Consider the following 5103-nt stretch of genomic DNA (forward strand, 5'->3'; position numbering starts at 1 on the left):
GCGAGTGAAGGTCCTTGGGAGGAAGGGATGCTGGGGGGGCACCTTTTTTTGTGGACCTGGAGACTGCAGGTCCTCAAAACTCTAAGGAAGCTGAGGGGACCGGTTTCCGTTGGAGTCACAGTTTGGGGGAATATGGGGAGTACGGCATCTTCAGAGTTTGGGTAGGTTCTGAGGGTATGGAGAGTTACCCCGTGTTCTGGATTTTCTGTGGGAAATTGAGGAGAGTATGAGTTTCCCACGGGATCCAAGCCTTCTGGAGGGTATCTTGGTGCCTGCGGTCTCCTGGGTCTTGGGGTTCTTTGCAGGAAGTAGGGCATTGTGGGCTCCCTTGGGGTTTAGGACACGACTGGGGGTAGGGAGAGATTGGAGCTTCTTCCTGAGGCAGGTAGGGCCCCTGGGGCTCTGGGCCCTCCCATGGCCCCTCTAAGACCAGAAAGGAATGTGGCCAAACACCTCCTGGAAGGAAGAGTGTCTAAGGGTGAAGGGTAGCTTCAGGGTTAGGGTGGCTGGGCCTGCGGTTCCTTCCCAGTCATTTCACACCACCCTGCAGCTTCCTGCCCTCCTTGCCTGTCCCCCAGTACCAGGAACTTTCTGTTTCCCAGAAAGCTGTGGGAAACACCCACCTGTGTGGGTGGCCCAGCCTCTGGGTCGACCAGGGTCAGCGTCCAGAAGCTTTCTAGAGCTGGCAGGAGGGAATAGTGGAGGAGGGAGGCTGTCCTGGATATCTGCCCCCGCTTCCTGGCTTTCAGCCTGTGGACAGTCACTTCCTCCATCCTGAATAAAAGGACCAGGCCACCAGTGGGTCACTTCCTCACCATGGGAGCATGGGATTTTCTCCTCATTCTTAATAATAGGCTTTTAGAGAAATAGGGGTAGACATTCTCCGTCCCTTCCTATTTTATTTTTTTTTAGTTTCCAGAATTCTTTGTCTCAAATGATTTCTAATGATTTTTTCTAACCTTTGAGTAACATAGGTTCCCTGTCTTGAACCTTGATTCTCAGAAACTTGCGAAAGATCTTAGAGTGCAGTAGTGTTTATTAGATCTTTCTCTGAGTGAACCAAAAAGCTGTCTAGAGGCATCAGTGCCTCTAGATGCATTCGTTTGTACATTCTTCCATAAGAATATTTGTTGGATACTTCTGGGCCACACGCTAAGCCAAGCGCTAAGGAGTATAATGATGAGCAAAATGACACAATTCTTGGCCTTTGTGGTGCTTACAGCCCTAGCGATGTACAGTAAATAATTGAGGTGACAATTGAGATAAATGCCATAATAACTGAGATAAGCAGTTGAGATATGTGCCGTAAGATTGCACCAGGGGCAAGGGAAGTGGATAGGGAACACATTCCTTTATGAAGCAAGTTTATGCTGAGCCCTGAGGATAAGTAGAAGCTAGTCCAGCTAAGAAAGGGTGAAGAACTTTTCAGGCAGAGGGAACATAAAAAAGCCCTGAGGCAGAAAGGCATGTGGTGCCTTTGAAGACTGAGAGAAGGCCAGTACAGCTTTTTTATGGATGAGGAGACTAAGGTTCAGAAATTACTTGTTCAAGGTTCCATAGCCAAAAAAATAGCAGTGGTCAGAGTTCATATTTTCTAGCTTCAAATTTGGTGCATCATCCTCTCTGAATCACAAACACCAGAATGAGGTTGCCCGTGGAGTCAGAGAAGGAAGCGGGACTTAAACTTTTACTTGTTCTTGAACACAGAGCTGTGTTCCGAGACAACTCAGATTCCTGTGTAACAGAAGAATCAACAGAGAAATCAAATATTTGCTGAGTACTGGTGATGTCTAAGGCACTGGGCTGGGCCAAGTGTTACCTGTTATAAATTTTAACAGATGCTAGAGATAATGTAACTCTCCTCGTTTTACATGTTAAGAAACTGAGGACTAGGGAGGAAAATGGATTTGTCTAGGGTTACTCAACTAGCGGTAGAGCCAGGTCTAACCTAGAACTTGTTCAGTGCTCTTTCCAATATTTCAGGGTCCTTGAGGCATACAGGGTCTGGCACACAGTATTTGTGGAAAAGAATAATATGTGGTTTGTGCCTTTGAGAAATTCACTATTTAGAGTAATTGAGGAAAAAATGAACACATCAAGGCAAGCTATTATAAGGCCTATAGGTGATAACATTAGGGAATTTCAAAGATGAGGGAGAACTTTATTCGTACATTTATCCCACAAGTATATATTGAGTTCCTGCTGTGTGCCAAGCACTTCTAGGCCCTGGGGGATACAACAGGGAGCAAAATAGATCAAATCCCTTCCCTTGTGGAGTGTATGTTCTGGTGGCGAGAGACAGACAATAAGTAAATACATGAATATCACATGTCCGGAATAAATGCTCTGAAGAGAGATGAAGTATGATAAGGGCATAGGTGCAGTGGGAGGTCAGGGGAACCTCTCTTCGATGGCATCTGAGCAGAGAAATGAAGCAAGGGAGTGAGCCATTTGCATATCTGGGGGTAGAACATTCTGGATAAGGAATAAAAAGAGAATGAGCAAAGACCCTGAGCCAGGAATGTGCTTGGCATGTTTGAAGAACAGCAAGGTGTCCAGGGTGGCTACCAGATTTGGCCAGGGAATGCTTCACGGAGGTAAGATTTGAGAGATCTCAGGTAGGTTAAAAAAAAAGGGCAGGGGGGTTTAAGGGGTAAGGAATAAAACTGGGAGTAGGATTGCAAAGGCAGGTGAGTTTCAAGATCTTCACAAGGGGTGGTGAATTAATATGTGTGGTGGAGGCAAAGATTGGGAGGTGTGGGAAGTGGAAGATAAGGCTGAGAGGGTGGGTGAAGCCAGACTGCAGAGGGTTTAATGCCAGGCTTGTAGACTTTTCTGATCTGCAGCAGAGACCATAGGTTTAGAGGCAGGGAGAGTCATGATGTGGGCATTTTGTGTTTATACTATCAATCTGGCTTTGGTGGGCAGGATGGATTGGACAAGGGTGAGGAAGAGCACCAGTCTGGAGGTGGGTACATACAATGGACCCTGAGCTGAGGTTGTTACTGATAGGAATGGAGAAGGAGGCACTGACCAGAGGAAAATGCCTCATGTCATGGGCAGGGTTGGGTGACTTGAATGGCTCTGGATATGGGATGGAGGGAGCAAGGTAGGGTCCAAGAAGACCACAAGGTTTTAGAGCTGAATAGAAACCCATCATGTTCAAGAGGCAGTATTAGGCTTTCCACATTCCTGGTGGGTTGTCTGCCTCTTCTGGAGACTATGCTGATTTCCAGCCCAGGGCTGGCCTCTGATCACTGCAACCTGGGGTTAGGGGCTTGGGCTCAGGCATACTAGGGAGGGGTGGAGCCCACCCCCAGGTATCATTTCGGCATTTCAGTGAGAGGGCGTGGAGCTGTAGCAGTCTCTTACAAGTCTATATTCTTTCCCACTCTTGACGTTTCCTTATACAGTAGCAAGAATTAGACTCTTAACTATTAATTCACATCCAACAGTAGCTAAAACACGAAACCATTGCTTGGTTCTATTAAAGTACACCTTGAGCGTCCATCCTGGGATTCTATTTTGTCAGATCTCTCTCCTTGTAATTTATTTTTCCAGTAAAGAAAGTCTAAAATGTAGTTGAAGACAGACTTTGGAGTAAGCAGACCTGTGGTCTAATCCCAGCTCTAACACTTGTTAGTTGAGCAGTTCAGTTTCCTTTTCATTAAAATGGGAACAATAATAGTCCTTTGATACTAGTCCTTATTTCATGGAATCTTTATATTCAATTAGTTCATGCTTGCCTAGTGCTTAGGACACTGCCTGGCATATAATAAGGACTCAAAGAATTTTTTCCCTGCCATTGACAATGGGTTGAGAACTGCCATCTGAGAATGTATGAATTGGTTAACCAGTTCTCTGATAAAGAGATTCTCTGTAGGCCTTCCCCTAGATAAGAAAATGCCTACTCATTCACAGCTAAGTAAACTTATGGTTGGAAGTGAGAACCTGAGTGCCTGAAAGCCGAAAGTGGAAAGAACCATCTGTCTTGTTTGTTTCTCTACCAAGTGTCTTATTACTCCACCAAGCTTGCCTTGCCCCCAGTACCTGGTTTGTCCCTCTCTGACATGTGTTATATTTTTACATATCCTTGCCCCTCATACCCATGAGCACTCGCCAAGGGCCCCATAAGTTTGTGGCCTAGTCTCTGTCTTGCACATGGACACATAGAAGACATTTGCTGAATTTGTTTTGAAAACATTCCCATCAGATTTTAGAGGCTAATGTATTTAATAGCTCAGCGTTTTCCCCAGCCAGTCCCCTAGATATACATGAAAGAAAGAAGAAAAGCTACTCACAATTCAGTTGCCAACTAAGTGCCAGGCACTGTGGGAGGTATTTTCAGGTAATATTATGTTATTTCTCTTAATCCTCTTGGTAATGCTGTAAGGTGAGTGATATCCTCTTTTTAAAGATTAAGAGACAAGGGGGTGAAATAGGTAAAGGGGATTAAGAGGTACAAACCTCCAGTTATAAATAAGCCACAGGGATATAATATACAGCATAAGGAATAAGGTCAATAATATTGTAATAACTTTGTATGGGGACAGGTGGTTACTAGACTTTCTGTGGTGATCATTTTATAATGTATGCAAACATCAAATCACTATGCAGTACACCTGAAACTAACATAATGTATGTCAACTATATTTCAGTTATTAAAAATTACTGATAGGAGCTGAGGGAGAAAGTTATTTGTTTACTTTCTTAAAAAAAATAAAGATTAATAGGCTCAGGGCTTCCCTGGTGGTGCAGTAGTTGACAGTCTGCCTGCTGATGCAAAAAAAAAAAAAAGTCAGGCTCAGAGAGGTTAAATAATTTGCACAAGGACACAGAGCCAGGTTTCAAACCCAGATCTAACTCTGGTTCTTCTGCTTGACCCTTACAAATTTTTCCTAAAAAACTAAGGAGAGGCAGAAGAGAACAACAGCAAGAATAAAACCTCTGAGATGCCTGTGTCTGTGCCTTGACCTGAAAAATGAGAGGCCCCGGTTTTAGTGTCACAGACTCTCAGAGTTAGGAGTAATTTGATCCCTCCTTCCCTTTTTTTTTTTTTTTTTTTTTTTTTTTTTTTTTTTTTTTTCGTGGGCCCCTCCATTC

The 5103-nt window shown here is 44.3% G+C and overlaps 1 protein-coding gene across 6 annotated transcripts in view; it reads left to right on the forward strand.

The window, feature by feature from the left end:
* The window catches only part of LOC112415112 (E3 ubiquitin-protein ligase RNF185), an 88016-nt gene that overhangs the window by 33023 nt on the left and 49890 nt on the right, over positions 1–5103 (forward strand). The window lies entirely within an intron of this gene.

The sequence above is a fragment of the Neophocaena asiaeorientalis genome, unplaced genomic scaffold, assembly GCF_003031525.2.
Source record: "Neophocaena asiaeorientalis asiaeorientalis breed wild unplaced genomic scaffold, Neophocaena_asiaeorientalis_V1.1 scaffold828, whole genome shotgun sequence".
Classification (NCBI taxonomy): Eukaryota; Metazoa; Chordata; class Mammalia; order Artiodactyla; family Phocoenidae; genus Neophocaena; species Neophocaena asiaeorientalis.